The sequence below is a fragment of the Zonotrichia leucophrys genome, chromosome 4, assembly GCF_028769735.1.
Source record: "Zonotrichia leucophrys gambelii isolate GWCS_2022_RI chromosome 4, RI_Zleu_2.0, whole genome shotgun sequence".
Taxonomy (NCBI): Eukaryota; Metazoa; Chordata; class Aves; order Passeriformes; family Passerellidae; genus Zonotrichia; species Zonotrichia leucophrys.
Genome location: NC_088173.1, coordinates 46,974,063 through 46,998,801, shown reverse-complemented (window position 1 = coordinate 46,998,801; position 24,739 = coordinate 46,974,063). Strand labels below are relative to the sequence as shown.

Here is a 24,739-nt window from a genome sequence, read left to right as displayed (position 1 = left end):
TGAGAGCTGTATCCCATGACTGGCTCCTTAGTTTAGGAAAGGTTACATTAAGAATTCAGAATTTATTTTCGTTTTCCGTGAATGAAAACATTTTTAAATGACCGGCAGTGAGAAAATACAAGAGTAATGAAGCAAGTTAACAAAGATAAATAATAAAACAACATCAAGAATGACTAGTGAAGGGCAGAATGGTTCAGAAACCACTGAAAGCTAATGGTTCCTGTGTTTCCCACATCCCAAGCAAGTATTGCTTCTCACCCCTTCCCTGCAAATGGCACCTGATCCTGAGGAGCTACTGCTGAACCAGAGCTACTTCCAAAAAACCCCTGAAACAGCTCTCTTATGCAAGAAAAGCTGAAAGCATGCCTCTAATACACTCCCTCTGTCCATGCACTGGGCTGAAGTGCAGGCCAGCAAGATCCCCAAATTCTGGGTAGTGATACTGAGTGAGTTGCTTCACCTGAGCTTTGAAGGCTCCTCTCAGCAGGATTTATGATCTCAGCACAGCACATGCTAAATGCAATGACATATCTGCCCAGTCAGTTCCCCAGAGGGCAGGAAATGTGCTGAAGTCTGTTAGGAGAGGACAACAAAGACAGACCAGGAGGACATGTGTACCTTTTTTTAAATGGGGACTGCTTGTTAGTGGCCTGAGCAAATCCAGATGCTAGTCCCTGCTTGCCTTTTGCCTTTGGGCAAATAAGCAAGCATCTTTCCAGGATTAAAGTAACTATAAACTCAGGGATGAGATAAAGAGTGACTTGTCTCCTCTCCTTCAGTGGTGGCTTAGCTACCAAAGAACTGTCTAGCATGAGAGTAGCAGCACACATACCAGAACAAGTTACTTTTTATAAGATGCTGCTAACACTCCAGAAAATTTTAATTGGTGATAAACCACTTAGTGCAGGGAAATTGGTGATCTAACTTTGACTGTTTGAAAAAGATTACTTACATCCGCAGGGGCAGGCATCTCGCAGTCAGGGTTGAACAGCCAAATCACGTCACCAAGAGAACAGCACACATTTGATACTTGTAATGCTTTCTTCTGTGAAAGGCAGATAATCTTCTTCCAGTCCTTTCCAGGGGCACAGAGTAACAGGAGTACTGCTGAAGAAATTGCATAGCTCAAAGCATTCAGAGACTACACTTGCTCTTTTGGTGGCACACAATGCAAGGCTGTTCTCGGGTCAGAGTCTATTCTGGTGCAACATCATTCATTTTCACAGCAGATTCTGCTGAGTCAGGAGGATGATGTAGCAAGAGAGACCTCATAAATCCACTGAGCAACAAAAAGAACCAACAAAGCTTTTGGGAGAATGCTGCCATGGATGACTATAATATCTTTTTGCCTATAAACAAAAGACAGGCTGCGCTTACCATCAGATCAACTACCTGCATCAAAATCTGATGGATCAAAGTTGACAACAGTGACTAAATACTCTGCTCAAGTGTTATCTGTGCAAGAATTGGCTCGATTTGTCACTTTATAAACTCTGGAAACCATTGAAGCTGGCTGATAAATGGTTGCCCACCAATAAAGATCATCACTTAATTTCTAGGCTTGCCCCAGTAAATGCCAACTTTTTCATAATCTCTGAAGCACTTTATCAAAATGCAAAGTATGCTAAATAATTCAGGTCTTTCAAAATTACCATTTTATCTTAATTCACTATATAAGACACTTGTCAGGTGTTTGGAAGAAAAATTGACATAAACAAATTCTGAGGGGTGGAGGAGTGGGCAGCACGAGCAGGAGGGGAGTTTAAGAAGACTTGAAGACAATCTTACCAATGAATCCTCAGCTGAAAATATCCAAAAAATGGCATGGGTGTATCCAAAACTTGACATAAAAACAATCATGTAAGACATGAGCTTTATCTGATGCATTCATTTTTCTTGGACTTTTGAGAGAAGACGACAGACAAGATTATCCTCCTTTCAGGTCATTGACAGATTCTAGGATAAACAAAACAGGAAGCTGGAAATCCTTATCTGAAAAGAAACAAGTATTATTAATAATAAAGTACCTAAAGCAGCATGCAGGTCTTGGGATTGTATTTCATGTTCATTTAGCCAGGTGGAAATCCATGCTCAATTAATGGAACTGCAAATCCTTTTGTGCTAAGGAAGCATAAACACGAGGTGGAGCATGGGGTAATTTAGCTTGCATATTTTACTATTGCTTTGTCACCAAACCAGTACAAAAACTGGTTATTTCCACTGTGACAAATGACCAAGCACAGATACTGATTCAGTCCCACATCACACTTGGTAAGGCTGACAGCTTCAGAAGGGAGAAAATCTGTAACTGCTTATTTGGCCAGATTGTCATGAAATGATGTGGGCATTTGCTGCGCAGCGGGGGATGGCTTTTACTAGACAGGAGCTCAGCAGACAGGAAAGCTGTGTTTTGGAACTTGCAGACCTTGAGTTTCAATCCTGTTTTCTAGTGCAGGTCATATTGAGACAGACCTCTCTTTGTAACTTGTTCCACACTGTTGGAACTGCTGCTGCAAGTCTATTTGCTCACATACATTATTAATATCAGCTTCTTGTGTCATCGCCCTTCTAACCTTCAGTCCAGCTATTTGAATTTCATTAGGCTACAAGCAGAGCCAGTCAAAATTTGGGGCTGAAAACAGACAAATTGCAAAAATTCTCTCACCTCATTATTAAAGATTTATATTACAGCAGAAAAGATAAAGTTTACAAACTTTGTGATTTTAAATGGGGAAGAAAATGCTCTCTGGTGAGGACAAAATGAAGCAGTCTTAAAATATCATTTTCTTTTTAATATTATTTTAGAAGACTGCAAAACTTGGTCCATTCCCTGAGAAGGCTACACTTGCAAAGAAATGTAGTTCTCCCAATGCAAAAGCATTTCTTTTGGGTCCCCTCCCAAAAGCAAGGCTCCACAGTAAAATAAGGATTTTTAAGAAACACAAGAGAGGAAGTGTATACGGATTTCCAGTCTTGGCAACTATTCCTTGCTCTCTTCTTCTCCCAAGAAGCCTGAGACATGAGAGATCAGAGATACTCCACCATGTGCAGTAGCAGAACACACAGCATTTCCTCCGAATAAGAAAAGATATGACTTTTGTTTTGCAAGGGTTTTTTTTACATTTTAAAACAGTGCCTCGACCATTGGCCAAAAAATAAAAAACCTTCATAAAGTAGACTTACCTTAAGGTTAGTATTTGAGAATTATTTTTTTTCACAATAAATAGTTTTGCACAAGGTTGGGTGGTTCCACATCCACACAAGCAACCAAGGTTCACAAAGGATTTTTTCTCTTTCCATACTTTCACTCTCTGAAAGGTCCTTTTTGGACAGTTGCAAACTACAACATATAAGTTTTTGACAAACATCCTGAATATTACCAAACCGGGAGTTGTTAGTCTTTCTGTTAATCTTTAATTGTCTTTACATACAGTTATAATGATCATTACAGTAATTACTAGTAATTCTCCTATAGTTTTCTTAGTTGGCTTTCCCTTTTCTTCCATTCCCATTCATATACTCTCTGGTGCACTAGCTGTCCTTGACATTTCCTTATTAGGTTTACAAATAATCATTAATTTGTTTTGTGTTCTGCCTCCTGTTTCAGTGATGTATAGGCATGTCATTACCTTTCTAAAGTGTATTCATTATTTTTCCTCAAAAACAGCTCACTACTTCTCACACAGGGTTCAAGGCAATTTGCATTGTGCACACGTCATGGAGTGTACTGATCATTGCACCTTCACTGAAGTGTGTGCTATCTATTCTTTAGCTTTCATAATTAATGAACTTGTGATCTGAAGTTTCTTTCAATGTTTGGTTGTTCTTTCCCTTGGCCTCTTTGAAAGGCAACAGAATACTGAACTCTGACTCAGGATTGTTTGCTACCCCTTCTTTTGTCCCAGGTCTCTTGATTACACCTTCTGCGTGGTCTTCTCACCACTGAGGAAGCAAGACATACATAAAATATGGTTTTGTGCAAGGTGGGGTTTTTTTGGTGTGGGGGATGTGAGTTGGTGATCACCAGACCTGAGACTATTGAGTGCCAAGATGCTGGCCTGGGAAGGCTTGCTTAAAGTCTAAGCAATCCGCTGTGGCTGACTTGATCAACATTTACTGGTAAATAATCTGAATTTGAAGCCCTCAAAGAAAAAAAAAATAATCTTTTTGTTATGCTTTTTTTTTTTCCCAATAGCAGTTTTGGCCACCCAGTTTATTAAGTACTGTTTACCTACTGTTTTAAACTTGGTGAAAGTATACTTTTAATTAAAAAGTTAAAGCCACACCATACCAGTTCAAAGTTTCACTCCCATTTCTGATATTTAAATGTTATATTTTCAAAGTTAACAGAATTTTAATAGCCAAATGAAGAGATAACTATGTTTTCTATAAAGTATCTATTACAAAGAGAAACTAAGAGATCAAGACAGAAGGCAGTTCACCCTCTCAGTGATTTTAAAACAGCAGAAGTCAGATGACCTCAAGAAAGGAACATTAAAAAGAAAACAATTAGAGCAAGACTAATCTGATTTATAGTAGAGAACCAGTATGAATCCAGATCTCTTCTGTCCTCCCTTAAAGAAAACATTAACAAAAATCGGTTGTCATGTAAACTACACTTTTTTACTCGTGCACACTAAATTAATATTGAAAAAGTGATGTGCTTTGTTATGTTATAAACAAAGTCAGACTTCATATTCAACCAGAGAAGCTACCTGTCCTACACTCCTAGCTCTGCAATTACCTAATACATGCTGAACATTTTATTTCTCTTTATACTACTTTTTAGGACACCATCCTTTATTTTGCTCTGGACCTTATGTCAACACCTGCATATGTGCAAACCAAGTGTAAAACACAATCATGTCAGCAGTGATGGTATTTCCCACCCACTCTGTGAGAGGAATTATGCTGTGTTTAAGGCTGTTGGGCAATCTGCTCCAGAGTATCTTGTAGCAGCCTTTTCCAACACAAGGCAATTAAATTCAGCTCTGTGCTGTTCTCCATGTGATGCTCTGAAACTATAATGTCAAAATTAGGCACCTTAGAGTTGAATGAGATTTATTTTTTAGGTGTGTCTCAGTTGTTACCACAGTTGAGATGACTTAACTGCTATCTGCATTTCTTCCCAAGTGTTGAAAAAGGTTAGTTATTGCATTTCTTGGAAGTAATATCTTAAAGTGACAGATTCCTTTTTCCCCTTGTAAACTGTACTTGTACAAATGCCAACAAGAGCGTGCAGCAGCATGTAGGGTATTTTCAGCATTTTACTAGGGAACTATATTTGCAATATATTGGTCAGCATTTTTCTAATAGATCTCTGTATTCAGGAAACTCTACTGAAATTTCAGTCTCAACGGGGACTTCACAAACAGATCCTCCACTCAACAAATCTTTCTCATGTGATCTTCAAAAAAAAAAAATAGCCATTAGATGGGAATGCATAGCTGATTACAGAAATGACACTACAACTGAAAAGAAACAATACCTATTTTATTAGCTCATATACTAATGGGAACTCCATAAGCTATAGAATTGGAAATTGTTTCTTAATAAGAAAAAAAAGCTACAAAGAAAAAATAATTCTCCCTTCCTGAAAGAGGAAATTATTAGTGCAAGCTTTAGGAGAAGAATAGAAGACTTTTTTGAAAGGTAAATTATCACATATCCATTCCTTTCTTTGAGTTAGCTGGCTCATAATTATCTGTACCTATGCTAATAGTGGGAATGTCTGAAATAAATTGCATGCAAGTAAGATATAATCAAGAATTATGTAGGTATATTCAAAGAAAATTTGAAGTGAAGTTTAAAAGTCAGACTCAACCCACAAAAGATTCATAGGCAGGAAACAAAATAGATTTTCTATATATCCAAAAAAGTGATTTACAAATCCAAAATACAGTATTGCCATGCATTAACAGAATTAAAACCTGTTGTTCAGTAGGAGTAACACTAAAAAGGAAATAGCAGTCAACACATAGCAAGTTTCAGCTGCTTTAATCCAGTAAAACTCGAGTGTCACAATGCAGCCAGTGTCAAAAACCAAATGACTGAGCTGCCCCACAGCATTTCCACAGAATCAAAATCTATTAACTGCCTGCACATCAAAATTCCTTTGCAATGACCACTTTAATCTCAAGGCTAGAGACACACTCTCAAATGAAGTACATCATCAAGTACCAAATAATTTAAAAGGTCATGAAGAAAGTTATGCTTGAGTAGTGTTGTAACAAATAAGCAAAGCAAACAAGCAATCGCTCAATCCCTTCCAGTTTCTGCCTCACTTAGCACCATCCCTCCCCTCTTCACACTGGGGTTTGAAACCTCAGATAATAAAAGCTGTCATGTGTTTATTAAGGTCATGAACATACAGCACCTGAATGATCTTAATATCCTTGCTACAAGCCCTGAACCACACAAACCAGCCACACCTGGCACTTTGAGAGGATCAATAGTGCATATTTTATAACACATGTATAACTTTGACAGTGGCAATATTTGCATCCTTCCTAAATGTTTTGGAGTGGAGAAAAAAGTGGAATTCAAACCTCTTCCCTATTAATTTACTTGCATCAGATCTTACTGAAGATGACCTCAAAGATTATACACGTATCAGAATTCTCTAAGCATAACCTATAGCAACACTGGGAATCTAATTCAGACAGGCTTTCATGCATGACTAACATTAATCAACTTATAAATCTTGATGTAGAACTTCAATTTAAGAAAAATACAGTAATTTAATCAGTGTTGTACACTGTAGTTCTATTTTGCTCATCACTACCCATAATAGTGTATCATTAAGCTCATTTAATTCCAAATAAAGCAGTCAAGCAGTGAAATGCTAAAGCCTTCCTCAGACATCATTTAACCCAGCAAGCCTCAGGCACCACTGGTAAAAGCCTGCAATCCAAGAACAAGGATAAATCAAATCATAACATGAGTTTGGAAATATTTTTATGTCTCAATGACCAAATGCAACAAGACTGTATTAGTAACAAAATCCTGACATTGATAGTACTAATTATTCATGGCAAGACATACTCCAACAGAGGACTGTGATGTTCTGAGGTATATATTAGCATGTAAAAGACATAAATCCAAGATAAATACAGGCTAATTTGCTACTCCATTACCCTCTTAAAGTTCCAGAGCAAAATGTGGATGCAAGACATGAAAACTCCACCCCAACATGGGGAGGCCTCTCTCAATCACTCCTTCCATCTGAAGTGATCAAAGAGGAATCTTTCAGTCTCAGCAGGATGTATAAACAATGTTTACTGCTCTGTCGCTCACAAGTCAATCTTCTGTCCTCAGCCAAAAATAGTGCAATAGGGAGATAAAAAAACCCCAAACCATTATGCATCTATAGGACGTTTTTTTTAAATTTCCACAACCCTTGAGGTTTTATCGCAAAATGAGAAACAAAAACTGTGCAGCGTCCCCACTTCTTAGTAAGACAACCGATGAGGAAATCCTTATTTTCCTTTTATGCTAAGAGTTACAGATGACCATTCTCCCACAGCAACAGAATCCCATTAAAACCCAACCCTCCATCGTCCAGCAATGATACAGGAGAGTGTAATTCTTCTCTGAGAGTAGACTATCAATTGTCACTGAGCAGTGACAGGGGAGAAAGTGCTGTCCTGTGGAGACCTGAGTCATCAGCCTGAATTTCTGCAGCATTCTTGCATTAGGCATTTGCCTGCTGAGCAGTTATTTGCCAACACAGCAAGGGATAAACATGTTAGCCATGAGATCAGAAGGGGAGGGGGTAACCAAAAAAAAGCTCTAAAAAAAAATGAGGAAACTGTATAAAATTTTGTAAATAGCTGAAACAATAAGTAGAAATAATCCTCACCCTAGGACTCATAAAACACATCAAGTTTTGTAACATGCTCCTTCTAGGGACTACTTTGAGAACTGAGAAGTACTTGTTCATATACTTCAGAATTTATACCTCTATTTCCACATGCTTTTTGACCCAGCAAATTCCTGTTTGTTCTTTTCTTACACTCCAAGTACCAGGCCATAAAACCCTGAATGAGCTGTTCAGACCACCAACTAAACTGAACAATTTCATATCAACTGAACTCAATTATTCTGCTTTAATTAACCACAAAAAGATCTAACCCCTCAGAAATTAACAGTTCTTTCATCTTCCAAGCAAGTAATAGAGTACAAACATCAATAAATTCTAAAATGCCAGTTCAAGTTGAAACTTCCCAGATGCTTTATTATTTCACTATGTGTAGATGCCTGTTGGAATAATCAGCATTCAAGAACTCCCCCCCAGCCACACCACTTCATTAATAGCAAAGCCATTGATGCAGTAAACAAAATGGGCCACAATGACACAAAAAAAACCACTTCCAAAACCCCATGGATCAAGTGATATCAAAGCAGAAGTGTTGACAGGGAGAAAGGAAAAAGAACACATGGGAAGAAATAATTTGGGATAAAAATAAGTGGATTCTTTTGAATTTTGGAAAAGTTTAAGAAGGGAGGTACTACAAAAGCCTACACACTGGTTTGTCAAACCCTTTTTTTTCTATTTTTTCCCTTTTGTAGTAATTTTCTGCAGTGCTGTCTCAGGTGTGACTGCTTAGACCATGCAGTCTGATCAGGCCAGCAGAGGCTGTGGTCATGTTGGCATTATATGACAGCCTTCAGACTTTACACTAAATTATATGTACAATTATGCAATGGAATGTAAAATATATCAAGGGAAATATAGATTGGATGTAGGGAAAAGTTTTTTATGGAAAGAGTGATAAAGTCCTGGAATGCTCTGCCCAGGGAGGTGGTGCAGTCACCATCTCTGGATGTGTTTAAAAAAGACTGGATGTGTCACTCACTACCATGATTTATTTGAGGTCCTGGGGCATGGGTTGGACTTCATTATCTTAAAGGTCTTTTCCAACCTTGTAATTCTGTGATGTAGTTCCATGGAGAGCCTACCATCAAGAAATATAATCCAGTTTTTCTTTTGTGAGAGAAATCTAATTATACGTTCAAATCTCCAAACAATACAACTGCAATTTAAAAGAAAAATAGGTGAATTGAAAGCAAAGATAATCAAAATTAAACATTTGTGAGTGCCTGTAATATGGCTAGACAATGTCTGTTTTACTCAAATCATACATATTTTAAAAAATCTCTCTTCACAGATTAACGTTTTCCTTGCTCAACAAGAAGGAATGATCCAGTTCACTATGGCAATATCTAAAAGGGAGCTTTAAAAATATTATATCAGACTGCAACTTAATTGAAAATTGTAGAGTCAGTGAAAGGTAGAGGGAGGAGATAGGCACAATACTGAGGATGTCATTTTATTCAGTTTAATGTAATCAATGTGAGCCATCATTCAAAACGCATAAAGAGTCTTCATGGACTCAAAAGACAAATATTGAACCTGTGGGGAGATTAATACCATTCACAAAACTATACTCTTATCAGATAATAGAAGTGTCTTCAAATTCATTCTCCTCTTAAAAAAAACCCCAATTGCTATTTGCCATTGATGAAAAAAGAGCTGAAATTCATTCTTACTCCTAGAATAAATTCACCTCTACTTAGTGACTATATTTATTTGAGGTAGAGATGAACAAACATACCTATGGAAAAACACTGAAAATGTAGATTTAAACTCTAAATCCACTGTCAAAATTATAAACTCTCTAACTAAAAATGTCGTACACTGTGATATTAGCACTTTGTTTTCATGGTGTCTGTGTCAACTTCAGCTTTCATAAACTCTGCAAATTAATTCTGAATTATTGTTGAAACAACTCCACCACAATTTAGAGCTTAGCAAGTCTCTTAAACAGATTTCAAATATGCATAACTAATCTATAATTTCACATTCTGAATCTGTGATCTTGTTATGAGGACACACAACTGCACTGCAGAAAAATCCCAATTCAGATGACCACAACTCCTCCCACCTGTCTTCCATTATATGAAGCATAAAAAAATATTTCACCTGCAAACCTTTCTTGAAATGATTTGGTTTATTTTTTTCTAATTGTTATTTTTAAAAACTCAAAATTCAGCCTTTTAGGGCCTGTTATCTGAAAAAAATATTATTGTCCATTTTCAAGTGAGTTTCTAGTCTGCTTTGTATGGGAATATACTTGATTATATCAGCCATAGATCAAAAAGAAAAATATAGACATCATTATACATTTTTAAAAGCTGTACTTTAAACCCTCTTCTCCTCTTTACTACTTTTCAAAGAAGTTTCATCTCATTACGTGCCCAATAAGGAAGGACTGTGATGCCTTTCAGTAATTCCCACTCTTCTTTTAATATTTTCAAGAGAACTTGACAGCACATATTACTTCCTCATGTGACTTAATGACAGACTTAGTCTAATAAAATGGGAATTAAGATCCTGTCCTCTTTGCCAAGACCAAACTCAAGACCTTGTGTGAAGAAACCTGTTCATACAATGCTTCCTGGTGAGCAAGTATGGACTGAAGGATTTTAGGCTCCAAGAGCTGTTCAGAGAAAATGCTCTTTGCAACTTAATTCTGATTCCTTTACAGCTTGAAAGGACTGAAATACAAGGAAAGTAGTTTGAATTTTACTCCTGAAAAAATCCATCTGCTACTTCTATGTCATATGACAACACAGTAGTTACACATCTAATTTAGGGACATAACTGGTCATCACCTACAGCACTTAATTCTAAAAACTCATTTCAGAGTTTTCAGAATTAAGAACTGTTTAAGAGCACAACTCTTTTAATGGGAAGATGCTAACAAGTTGCTTGCACTAAAGGCATTACTAAGAATGCCGCTGACTTTGAGAGAAAGAATGCACAAGTGCAGACACCTCTAGAAGAAAAATTATATAATGTGCTGATGAATCACATATGCAGTACACCTAGGTCTTAGTGTCATTCCAGGTCAGTTTTCTTCATTAGAAATTGCTTTTCTACTCTTTCTAAACTTAGTACAAAAACTCCAAAAGAAAAAAGATAACCTAATGAAGACTTGATTAGCAACTTGTTGATCATTCAAGTGTAGGGAATTTCAGCTATAGCCAGTGGCAAAAAAAACCCCAGAACATAATAAAAACTATGACAGGACTTAAAAAAACCACAAAATCCAAAGCCAAAGCCCAAAAACTCCAACATACTTATATTAACCCTAAGCCATCAATTAGTGTAAGAACGAGCAAAATCTACTACAAATATACCCCCAGCAAGATTAGCTAGACCAGAAAGCTAAAACATAAGGTGCAGAGAAGTAACTCAACAACAGAAATACTCAGTGTTTGATGCTGGTAGTGCTCAAACTGAGCACATCACACTGGTTGTATATTGGGATTCTGCAATAAGTACAGCTGTGAAATGCCTTAAAATGAAATCCATGTTTTCTATTTCCTAAAAAATTTTATATCAATTTTTTTATAGTAAGCATCTTCCGTTAGTAAGGCTTCACAAAACATTTTCAATATGTAGTTCTTGAATAATCACATCAGGGCACACAAAGAACATTATGAACTGTGCTGCATCATTCAAAAAATTTTCATGTCACAGTAAAATGTGCGAGTGAGCCAGGTGCTCAAAGAGTTAAGTCAAATTTAAAATGTATAAGTTGAGCTTCAAAGCACTCACATCAGAAAAAAATGGGCTTAACAAGATTTAAACACGTCAGGTTTAGGGTCTGTGCAGCAGAGTGTTTTTAAGTTGCAGTTATTTCCAAGTTAAAATCACCTCCATCTACATTTATTTCAGAAAAGGGAAATATGTTTTGATTACTTGTTTTAACTCCAGCTGTATTCCTAAGCAACACATTTTCTGACTTCTTGAGAGGGCAGCTATTTACAGGAAAGCAAGATATTTTGCTTCTTTAATACATTTTTTCAGTTTGTGTACATTCATGAATTGCTTTTTATGCCCATCTGAAACACTACAAACTTCTTCAAAAGTATTACAGATTGATGTAAAAAAACAAGCATTAATGCAAGATGATTTCTCCAAAGAGAACTCTGTAAAAGGAGGCCACTCACTTAAAAGCAAAACCCGTAAATTGTATATCTGTCTACTCTATTCTGGTGGAGTTAATAATAAAGCATGGATACAGAAAAAAGCATATCCACAGTTTAATATACAAACTAATATATTTTTCTTAATGATAAATTTTAGTAGCTCCTCATTTCAGCCACATGTACATTCTACTTGCTCATCTGATCCTGTAGCAATTATTTTCTGGGATTTTAGATTTTGTCTTTAAACAAGCCGAAAAATTTCAAAACCTGGGAGGCAACAATATCACAAAACTTTTGAATTTTGAAGTTTGCTCACTGATTTGTGAGCAAATCAGTTCTACATCTGCAGCAGTAATATATAATGGATTACAGAAGAAAGGTTCATTAGATCTCTATCATGTGAAGACCTAATATTGAAACAGTAAGTACCTAGCTGGGAAGAAAAACTATAGAGTAATTAATGTACTATAGTATGCATGCATTGATTTTTACATGGACTATATTTTAGCAGTAATAATGTCTGGCACCAGAGTACAAATCAATAGGAGCCACTATTGTGCTGTTGGTTAAAAAATAAATAAATAAAGGGTAAAAACCTTTTGTTTAACTGGCATAATCAGATTTCCACACTTTAATTTTGCTATTGTTGTACCTGACATTATTTTAAATAGGATTTTCATCCCAAGTTTACTTGAAACACATATAAATACAAAGTTTTGCACTTATTCTGATAATTTCATAAGCAACACACTGTCAGATTAAGAAAAAAGCAAAATAAAAACATCAAATGAAAAAGGACTAAGTCTCCTTCACATGAATATTCATGGTGATTTGTGTTTGCCATCCCAGTTCAAACACCATGTTATGCTTTGCTTCCCTTTACTGCTTTCTCTTAGAATTGTTAAGCAAGTTTGAGACTAATATGTTAACACAAGGTTGGAAAGAAAGTGCATGGATTTTCTGAAAAAGTGATATTAGGAGTATATTAAGAATCAAAGAAATAGAAAAATTAACCTTGAAAGTTCAGTATCTTGTTTACCTCTTGGAAGATCTCAAGGGAACAGAGTGTGTAGCATCAGAGCCCAAATTCTATCCTGAACACCTCTTTTATCACCGTCACACTTCCTGGGAAATTCCCTTTGCCAGGATTTCTCTTCTGGGAAGCTGGGGAGCCTCTGAAAAAAAGGAAAACAATGTTACCTAATTTGCTTCTCCTGTGACTTGCTGCTTTGGATTGTGGTTTGGAGATTGCTTATCCAACAGGTGATTGTTTGATTGGTTTCATGTGAATTGTTTTTACTCATTGGTCAATCAGAGGCCAAGCTGTGTCAGACTCTCGAGAGAGTCACGAGTTTTCAATATTTTCTTTTAGCCTTCTGTCTGTATCTTTTCTCTATTCTTTAGCATAGTTTAGTATATTATTCTTTTATATAATATAGATCATAAAATAATAAATTAGCCTTCTAAGAACATGGGGTCAGATTCATAATTTCCTCCCTTCATTGGGGTCTCAGAAAATACAACAGTCTTTGGTGTAGACCCACAACATTGCACAAGAGATTTTCCAATTCACCCACAATACAGAAGAGTAAGTTAAGGACCAGCTCCAAAAAAAAGCTTTACTAGAGAAGGTGGCAGGCAAGTGATTCAGAATGGAGGCTACCGGGGCCAAACAAGAAAGGCCTGTGTGTCTGGACCTGTGCAATCATTTCACGAGCTTTCTTTTGCAGACTTAAAAATAATATTAAAAAAAATCAGTTTTTAAGTTTTAACTTGACAGAACCTCGTGAAAATGATAGATGGAAAGAAAAATCTTTACTAAACTTTACTGAGTATTTTAAGGTGTATAGAAATCCAAGGACAATTATGGTACATGTGAAGGTTTTCTTACCCTCTGTAAGAAGTTCTTTTACTTAGGACTTGAAGTCAGAACAACCTTCAGAGCAGTATAGCCACTATTGCAGCACACTAAAAATTATCATGGCAGACAAAAGAATACTCAATTAAGATTCACATTTCTGATAACACAGCTCATTTTTAAAAGGAAAGCCTAATAAAAGAAAAATAATATTAATTTAAGGAGAAAAAAATTCAGTCTATGTAATGTTTCTTTTTCCCTAGCACCTACAGTTCTTTTACTTCCAAGGCAATACCAATCCTGCTTTTTTCTATTAGCAGTATGCAGCCAAGAAAAGTTGGCATGAGTAACTTGAAATTCATCGCCATTAGCACACAGAATGAAGCTGATGGAAGCAATGCATTTTCCACTTTTTATATTGTGGTTAGCATTTCAGTATTTTTAAAATAAACAAAATAAATGGGATTATTATGTGTGCTTATAGTATGAGGAAAAGAATGTAAAAATTAAATTAGCATCATAACCTTCAAGAGAAAGAATGCATGCAACCTCTATAAAGGTTGCTGTTAATCCACAGGAGAGAAAGCATTATTTATTCTAGAATGTCTTAAGATTAGCCAGGTGGTTCTCTTACATACCAAAAGGTTGGAGTTTAAAGGCTATTACAGACCTAGAGATCCTGTTTTGCTCAGCAGGTGTTAGAAAAACACATTTCTGGGGGAAAGAAAAAAAAATTAAAAACAGAAAGAACAAGAGCTCCTGCAATCTTACCTTATAATTCTTTTCTAAAATACACTGCTAATTTCAGAAATATTCAGCCAATGTTTCCAGAGGGTTGTGATTTAACTATTTTATCGTATAACAAAAGACTTAAGGCCAGAAAGCAGTAGATTGTTAAATCGAAATTAGGTAACACTCCTAATTTGAAATTTTACCTTAGACTGAGGATTGAAAGCATTCAGCAACTCCCAGCATTGTACTTGCTATTTTTAGCCAGGAAAATGAGTGATCTAGTGCAGCACCATTTGCTTTTTAAAATTGATTGCGCTGTCTTTTTGCTGGAAACAAATATACTATCCTAACACCATTTACATAAGAAATCTGGAACCCACACAGTGTCAAGCTGAAATGCAGAACAGCAAATCTGTGTTTGAGTGACCTTTATGTATAGTGTGCCCACAAAAACCTACTAACAAAATAAAGCTTTTTCAGGGCTGTCAGGATTCACCAACACAAGGTTGGAAAGAATAAATCAAAATACAGCAGAAAGAGTAGTATATGGTGAGGAAAATAAAACAAAACAGCACTCTTCAAAAGACAGGTTAGCTAAAGAGAATCCAGCATTACACACATTTGATCTGCTGGGTTTAGTATTCAGGTGGTTGAGACACTGATGATTTACATTTCAAAGGAAAGAATGAAGCTTGCTGATGATCTTCCTCAGAGTATGGGTGAGCCTGCCTAATTCTGCACGACCCATATCCATGGAGGCAATGCCAGCACCTTCAGTGCCCACCCTTCCCAGCACTGCTGGGAAACTCAAGCCTTGTCTCTCTCACCCCAAACGCTCACATTTACCAATTTAGAACTTGCCTCAAGCATAAAAGTAAACTGTTACAGGATTACAAGGTTTCTGGTACACCCCTTTGTGAGAGTATCAATAAATCCAGGGCAACGGCATCTAGGAAATAGATATAACAGCAGGTTGTTCACCTGCAGATGAATAAACAAAGTGAAGTGCTTCAACTAGCATTCATTTTGATTTCATTGATTTTATTTTTGTCCTGCAGGTGCTATTAATACAATGCAACCAACAGTCTCATTGTTGATTTCTGTCCATGTTCTTTTGAATTTGAATATAACTACAGCACCAGATGTCAACATATCCCCTAGCACTGTGTATGACCAAAGTTCTCAGAGGAAATATTTGGTGCCTAACTGCCAAATTTTACTATCTTGAACCCTTTTTTAGAGACAACCCCCTGCCCCCTCAGATAAGTTTAAGAAAAGTTTTCTAATGGGGTCAAATTGCTATTGTGTAAAAAGGTGATATACACAAGAAGAGCATTTGGCCATTCTTTGTTAAATTTGATGTTCATTGCAAAGTTGAGAAAGAAATTTGCTTTGGTTCAGTTTCCTGGCAGGTTTCTTCCTTGTTCACTGATAAAAAGCAGATTACAAGAAATTAGGTCTGAAAGGGTTTTTTAAGGAGAATAAACATATGTGAGATATTCTCTGTAGAACCATGGTTGTTTCTGTCAGATAGCATTGAACAGTTTAATTTGGAAGGGCCCTTAAAGGTCATCTTGTCCCAAATCCCCTGCCATGGGCAGGCACACCTCATACACCTACATGGGGAAAAAGGGGGACACTAATTTATTTTCCCCACTCTGAAAGGCATCTATTTATAATCACCAATTCTTATCTGTAAATCTTTTCCTGCACTCTTAGAAATAACATATAAATAGATATGAAAAAATAAGTAAACCAAAAGAACAACCAAGCTTGATATCCTTCTTGGAAACTTAATATTTTCCAAAGAACATTTTTGAGATTTTTTCCTGCCACTGACAGCAAAAGACCAGACTTCTACAACTTCACAGTCCTATTAAAGTAAATTGGGCACAACAGTTATATCTGCTTTCTCCACTGCAATTTTAAGTTCTAGTCCTAAAACAGAGTGCAAGTGGGGTGTCTTATCTTCTTCAATTCAAGAAGTCCCTCACAGTCAAAAATAGCCTTAGTGAACTTCATATCAACTTGATAGATTAAACAAGAGCATTTACATTCATCCTGCCTCTTTCTCCAAACTCAGCTGAAAAAAAAAAAACAAACCCTGAAGCTAAAGAAACCCCACTTGTGTCTGTCTGGAGGATTGCTTGAACACAGTATTTGGTCATTATAGGTTAAAAAATTTAATTGAAAGTTAACTTTTAAACGTTTTGATTCTTTGCTAGGACAACAGAAACAATGTTCCCTTCCCCACATACACATCTCTCCTCTTTCCTTGAACAAGAATATCCTATTTTCTTGCACAGTCTGAAAATGACCTTTCATTTCAACAGCTCTGTGGACTCCACTATTTGCCGAAACAAACAATTCCTTCCTGGCACAACAGCAACTATTTTAATATTCTCTTCAGACTTTCTCTTCCTTGCAATCCTAATAAATGCATTCAGGTTTACAATGAAGAGAGATCCTACCAGACAAATGGCAGCAAGGTTACAAGCACAAGCTGCTGACCTTCTGAAAGCTTGTTTTCCTGAGCTGCCTGATGGGGTGAACATTCCAGTGATGTTATTCATTGAAACAGGAACTCCCAATATTCCCCTTTTCTGAGCAAAGTCATTTTACCTTGACAACATATCATCACTGGCTCTCTTCTGTACATCTCCTAGGACAGGAAAGAAAGGCGAACAATTTATCAATCATGAATCCATGACTTTGATGCAGATATTAAGTGAAATCCAATTTTTATTGAACACATATTTTGAATATTATATACACATTCACATGCTGTAGCTTTAAGGCACAAAGGCTAAATGTATCTGTTATCTCATCTGAACTGGGATAGAGATATAGCATTTTTCACCACAGTATAAAACACTGGTGCCTTGTACTTCACAAATTCCTGATTTTTCAAAAACCTTTAAGCCATTTAACCATTACAAAGCAAACGGTTTACCAGGATTTCTAGTTTTATGATTCATTTGATTTCAGCTTGCAAGAGTTAAAAAAGTGTCAGATCACCCAGGCTCAGTTATTCTGTATACCAAACCTGTAAGGATTTTTCTGCTTTCTTTCCAGGAAGCTGGATTACACTCCACAGAGCTGTACACAAAGGTGTGCTTCCATATCCTAATCTCCTCCTTTTAGCAGAGAGATTTCACCCCTAAAATAGTCCCTGTGTGACAGAGGGGCCCACCACTGTTAGGTCCCACATTGGGAAATGTGAGGCCATCTCTTCAGATGAATATGGGGTTTTCATCTGGGTAATGCTGCAAGCCAAACCCAAAAGCTACCTCATGAAACTTGCCTTTCTCTTTTCTGCCTGAAAAGCAGACAGGGTCAGTCCTTACCTAACATCCTAAAAGGGCACTTTCAATTTGCTGGGAAAGAGTCAGAAATTCAGCTTGCTTCAGCAGAGAGAATTACAGGGTACAATCCCAAGCAAATTAATAACACACCAGGGCTACAGAAATAAGGTCACAGTGTCTTTGGCAGGTTTTTGAATAGGACACTCACAGTCAGTCTAGATTCTTGTGCTAATACCCTCTTTGAAGGTACACTTTTTCCCACTGCAGTTAGTTAAAGTGGGTAAGAGAGGTGTGGAGAGCAAGCCTCATGTTTCTTCACCCACTTTAAGTTGGAGGAGTTTGGTTTTATACTGTTCTTTTGATACAGTTCCTTGCAGGTGCTTCAAGGAAGCTCGGCCTTGAGCTGAGTCAGAGTTTGGTCCCTTGCTGAGGTGAACTGCTCTGGGGCAGGGATGGGGGCACACAGGGGCTACACTGAGCAGGGGGAACACTAACTCCAGACCAGCCCAGCCAGAGTGGCTGAAGCAGTGGGGAAATGTGCACCATGTACCTTTCCTGTGGTCAATGCAGAGCAGACTTCACTGAGACCCTTTTCCTGGGGCAGGGACAGGCAGCAAACCTGCTTGTAGAGCTGGGCCCAGGTGGAGAACCTGCAGGTGGTTGAGCTGCACGGGACAATGAGAAGGCAGTAGAACCTCAGGGACACAGAGAGAATTAGGTGGTTCAAAGCACAGCCCGCAGCTGGACCTACAGCCAAACAGGCACAAACTCCTCCCAAGCACATGCAGAAGGGGATGGGAGGCATTAATGCAGAGTGGAAGTCTGGAACAGCAAGATGCTCACAAGGCCAGAGCACCTCTCCAATGAAGTCAGAGTTGTGGGGTTTCAGCCTGGAGAAGAGAAGGTTCTGGGGAGATCTCAGAGCACCTTCCAGTACCCAAAGGGGCTAAGAGAGCTGGAAGGACTTTTTGCAAGGGCATGCAGTGGCAGGACAAGGGTGTTGTCTTATATATCAAGAGTTCTATTATCATTATAGTGCAGGGATTTCATATTTTATAGCCAGAACTTCGTACCTCCTTGATGTTTCTCATAGGCAGCTCCTCCGAGCACTGACTCTTCCTGGACCTTGCAGTAACTCCTCTCAGCAATCCATTCTTTTATACCACTGCTCTTATTGGCTACAGGTGTGGCCTGTTAACATCAGGCCGGCTCCTAATCTTTAGTAATTGGTCCAGCTGCAACTTGTTGGGGGATAAGATTACATTCTATACCACCTTCATTTACCCATACTGTATCCCCCTACACAAGGGGGAATGGCTTTAAACTGGAAGAGGGTAGGTTAAGATTAATTATTAGGAAGAAATTCTTCACTGTGAGGTTGGTGAGGCCCTTAACAGGTTGCCCAGGAAAGCTGTGGATGCCCCATCTATCAAAGTGTTCAAGGACATGTTGGATAGGGCTCTGAGAAACCTGGTCTAACAGCAGCTGTCCCTGCACATGCTGTAGGTTGGAACTACAAGATATTTAGGACCCCTTCCAACCCAAACCATCCTACCATGTGATTCTGTGGTTACAGAAGCAGTATCTCCATGTATAGAGATGTGCATGGTTTTCTACAGCTCCTCACTAAGTACATCAGCTACCACCCAAAGGAGCTGCCAAGCTTATCCTGCAATGTTGGGGACTATAAAATAACAGACCAACAGGACACTGACTTACTTTGTCTTTCTCAAGATTATCCCAAAGGTTTTAGAGACTTGTTCCACATTCAGGTCCGTACCTGTACATCTCCTTCTGTTAAATTCTGGTAAGAAACTGCACACATTCTAAATGGTGCCTTACTCATATTATCAGTATTTTTCTCAAAAAAAGATTTTTCCCCCTGCAGTGTTAAAATAATCTTTTGTTGCCATCTTTTAAACTAAGCAGCTGCTTCCTGCCAAGATCTACAGCTCAGCTGTTACCACTATAAAGGTATTTCTTCAAAACATTAAAATTTATTGTAGCTTTATTTGTTGACCCAGCTGTAATCATAAAATTACCTTTGTCAGTGTGCACTGCCCCTACCAACGTGCTGTTCTCACTGCATCAGTTCTAAACAATGAAGTACCTTTGCCTGCAGTTACACTTTGTATAAAGGAGCCTGGAACTGGGAAATGGGAATGAATTATATCCCAACAATGCAGAGAAACTCCTGAGATCAAACATGTCACAAAGGTCAGCATCAGTTTTTCAGAGGGTAAAACAGAACAGGAAGTTAGCAAAAAAAAAGGTCCTGCAAAGTAAGCAACAGGGCACACATGCACAGATATTTGTCAAGCAAACAGGATTAGGTGAGGTGCCTTAGAGCTGAACTCTTTCTATCCAGGTATACTCTCCAAATCACAATCACTAAAAGATGTTTGGACTTATAAGTCCACTTATGTTTTTAAAAGGTAGTTTTCTTCCTCTGTTAAAGACTAGAGGGTTTAGTGTCCAAACCAACACTTAAAACACTTATCTGCATGTGACTGAGGATCAGCCTTTATAAAACAAACCTTTAACTTCAAAATTAAACTAGAGGTATGTAGTTGAGCTCCAAGTAAGCAACTCTTGCCAAGCAGGTGTCAGATCAGAATGCTGTTCTGTGTATTTGACAGAAAAGCTACTGTAGTAACAAGAAACAAACCCACGATTTGGTAGTGGAAGAATTCAAAGACTGCCAAAAGAATGACACAATAAGTGCTCTCCGTAACAGCTTTTGGGGTTCTTACTAATGCATGCCTATACTCTCACATTTAGGATCAGGCATCTGATTGTTTCAGGGGCTCCTCAAATTTAGATTTAAGAGACATTCTTAGGCTACTCTTAATAAAAAACAAGCATGTATTTTAAAGGAGCAGGGAAATAAATGAGGACTTGAGAAAAAAACCCCATCACCCTCAAATGCTTGGTACAATAGGGCTCTAATCATACAGCACAACTACTCTACTCTGCATGATTAGGACATTTTTACAAATCCAAGTACTCTTTCCATTTATAACTGGAGGGCTATCTACATCACACTTAATGCCCTTTTCCACTTGGCCCCACCCACCAAACTTCTGAACTAAAATACAGGCACACCTCACAGGTGTGAACCCATTGAAGTTACCAGGATTAGTCATTCTGATGCATATTCCTTTTTCCAGTGCATCTGTATTAAGCAAATGCATTTATATTGATGCAAATGTCCTAGTGGAGTCATACTACAAACTGAAAGGAAGATATAAACATTGTAATGAGCAGAACAAGAAAACATCTAAAAGTGGAACATTAAATATAAGAGGACTGAAGGCAGAAGTCAAATTAGCTCAAGGGCTTAACTACACCCCTAGAATGAAGTGGTAATCATTGTAAGAAATACAAAGCAGACTCTGACAAGTGTTAATTAACGAATTAACAAAGAGAATTCCAGTAGAATTCTTTTACAATAGACCTTCAAACCATTCCTACTCATCAGGCTCAAAATGCTTTCACTGGGGCTCTCGGGAGCTATTGAGGTTAAATAGCAGCTATTTTGTTCAGTGCATCTCACATCTTATCAGAATCCTTGGAAGTTTTGCACTGCATGCTAGCATACCCCTCACCTCAGCCCACCAAAAAGTAAACTGAATCATAATATCCAAGTGAAAAAAAAAATCAGGAAACAGTTCCAATTGCTGTTTAAAAAACTTTTGAACCTAATAAAAGAGCTTTCAGGTTTTACCTCTCCCTCCCTTATCTTGCCCAGGCATGCCTCAGGGAAGCACAACCTTCACACAGTCACAAATTCCCATATCCCTAACTCCCAAAACAGAGGTCTGTAAGGAAGGCGGATTCATTTTTAGGTTTCCATGCACCTATCAAATATTTTCTGAGCCCTGTAAAGAGTGCTAAAGTAAGACAGGTCATCTAAAGTTTATTAAAGCATCTGTGCCTTGCAGCATGGAGTTCACATATTGTGAATGCAACATTACTCAGCCAATTTAACAAGATTAGCCAGCCTGCTTTTTCCACTTTCTGTCATTTCTTCATCCATAACAAGCCAGCTTGTAGCTAAGGGCAGCCAAGCTCTTTTAAAGCTTTATTCTTTCACAGCTAGAAAAATACAGCATTTACAATTGGGAGCTATCATGTCAGAAGCACAGTAGCAGTAGCTTCTCACGGGTCATTCAAAGTGTGCTACACAAACCAAAAACAGGAAAATAGAAAGGAGACTAGGAAGAAAGCAGACTAATTAACAGTTCTAAATTTTAGTTAAACTCTGCTCAACCTTCTGCTTCTCAGATCCAGCTAGACAGCTAATAAGCCTCATGGAATCCTGGCTCTTAATTAACACACAATTATTTCCCCAGAAGGATTAGAAGTTTCACCAGTTGTTCAAGAAGTCAGTTTTTACAGCTCTGGTTAGATTACTGTCTATGTTTAGGAGCAAGGGTTACTGCTCCATATCCTATTGGCAATGAACTACCTGTTTTGGTTTTTTTAATGCAATCACATCTTGAAAGCATTCCTGCCTTTTCACTGTACAAAGTTTCTATGTGAGCACATAACATTCTCAGGCAATAATTCAGTCACTTGACACAAAAAGCCAACAGCCAATAATGTCAGCATGCTAATTATACATTAGTTGTTTGAAAGCAGAAAAACATGTGAGCGTGCACCTTTCTGAAAGGCCAGTCCAACATTTTACAGGCCAAGGTCTGAGACTCTGTGCTCCCTAGCAAGAAGCTGATCATCAGAAGCAAAATGCTAATCAAAGCAAAACCAGTTTCACCAGCAAGTTGCTACACTAATTTCCACCAAAGTGAGAGTTGTACCTTCCCAAGGCATTCCAGAGGCTATTAGTCCTTCTTGGGCTTCTGGCTAAACACACATCTCATTTTAAAGCCCTGTCTCAGTTTTGTGGGAGCAGGTGTCACTTTTAAACTACAATGCTGAAGCATTTGCCCTTAATAGGACAGTCAATCATCAGACCTTTATCTTACTTTAGATCATCCCCAGCATCTTCAAGCAAAAGCTGGCTATGACATTCTTACGGTCCTACAGATTTCCTTTTCAAGGTACAAGAGTGAAAATAACTAAGTACACTAGCTTTCTTCTGCTCCTTCTGGCTGCTCCTCTGTGCTGAAAATTAACACACATCACAAACACACAATACATATCAACATATCACTTGAGGAATTTGGGTGCAATGTGCTAAAAAGGTTTAGAAAACTGACAAATCTGGCCATCTTCACGTTTTAAAACTCTACAAAGCGCACTCACTGGCAGCAGCAGGCAAATGGCCAGCCCTTACACCTCATCCATCACTTTAGCTGAGCACAAAGCTGTTAGTTTTTCACACTGTTGTAAACCAGCTGTGACTGGCACACAAGACCACATAGCTGGTGGAGGTTCATGAATAGCTTCTGGCCAAGCCCCCTCTGCAAGGCAAGGAAGGTTTAGGAAAATGCCCCAACCTCCCCAGTCCTGCTGCTTCCCTTCTGAGCTTCTGTTTGCTTCAGCAGTTCACCTCTGCCCAACACCTCCTGCTCCCCTCAGCCTCTCAACAGAAACGGTGCCCCAGGTAATTAAAAAAAAAAGAAAAATTACACACGTCACTGTGATATTTTCTGAAAAATCCCTTCACCAAGATTTCTTCTCCTGGGAAGTTGAGAAGCCTCAGAGAAAAATGTAAATAATAATAATCTGATTGCTTCTCCCTGCTGTTTTGGATGATTCTTGGTAGGTGATTCTTTCATTGGTTCCATGTGAATTGTGTTTTCCTCATGACTAATCAAAGCCAGCTGTGTCAGACTCTCTGAGGAGTCACAGATTTGTATTATTCATTCTTTTCTAGCCTTCTGGCTGTATCCTTTCTCTTTCTTTAGTATAGTTTTAGTATATAGTTTATTTTATTTTAATACAATATCATAAAATATTAAATCAGCCTTCTGAGAACATGGAGTCAAATTCTCATCTCTCACCTCATCCTGGGGACCTCTCAACACCACAAACACACATAACCAATTAATCACCTAAGTTTGCAATCAAAATGCAATGTGACTTCAAACACCTAAGTCTGCCCCCACAGCCCTGTGTCACCTCTGTCCCTGTCAAGCCAGCTGCTGATGCCACCACAGACTGCTGGCTACAGACCAGCTACTATGGATATGCTGCCAGGCAGCAGCAGAGTCAGGAAATCATGTTTTGGGAGGCCTGGGAACCTGGAGAGGAAGCCAAAAAGGTTTTGTGTCTGCTCAGTGCCTGGATAAGTCCTGTAATAAAGTCCACAGAGTGAAGATCTACCTCTAAAACTGCCCGCCTGGCTCCTGTTCCCAAGAAACCTGTGACCATGTTCACAGGAGTCTTAAGTTGAGGGAAGGGATGAGAATTTGATTCCATGTTTAAGAAGGCTTGATTTATTATTTCATTATATATATTACATTAAAACTATACTAAAAGAATAGAAGAAAGGATTTCATCAGCAGGCTGGCTAAGAATAGAATAGCAAAGAATGATAACAAAGGTTTGTGGCTTGGCTCTCTGTCCGAGCCAGCTGGGCTGTGATTGGCCATTAATTGCAAACATCCAACATGGGCCAATCACAGATGCACCTGTTGCATTCCACAGCAGCAGATAATCAATGTTTGCATTTTGTTCCTGAGGCCTCCCAGCTTCTCAGGAGGAAAAGATTTTTCATAAAAAATGCCTGTGACAGAGACCTGCAAATGTGCTGAGGCTGCACTCAATCTCACTAGCTGTGGCATTAATGAAGGTGATATTCAGCAGCAGCAGTCCCAGTGGAGACCCCAGGGTCTGACAGGGTCTGGCATTGTTGCCAGACTATGCTGCTGCTGGT

The 24,739-nt window shown here is 38.2% G+C and overlaps 1 long non-coding RNA gene across 2 annotated transcripts; it reads right to left on the bottom strand.

Moving 5' to 3' along the window:
- Positions 1–217: 217 nt before the first annotated feature.
- On the bottom strand, positions 218–19,015 carry LOC135447438 (uncharacterized). Of its 2 annotated transcripts, XR_010440118.1 has the most exons (8): positions 18,969–19,015; positions 18,446–18,560; positions 17,213–17,252; positions 14,529–14,572; positions 13,892–13,968; positions 13,040–13,175; positions 1,789–1,956; positions 218–1,279 (listed from the first exon to the last, which is right to left on the bottom strand). It is a non-coding gene; the product is annotated as an uncharacterized LOC135447438 (long non-coding RNA). The 2 variants fall into 2 exon arrangements; XR_010440119.1 differs by lacking the exons at positions 218–1,279; positions 1,789–1,956 and adding an exon at positions 9,884–10,560.
- Between the last annotated feature and the right edge of the window lie 5,724 nt (positions 19,016–24,739).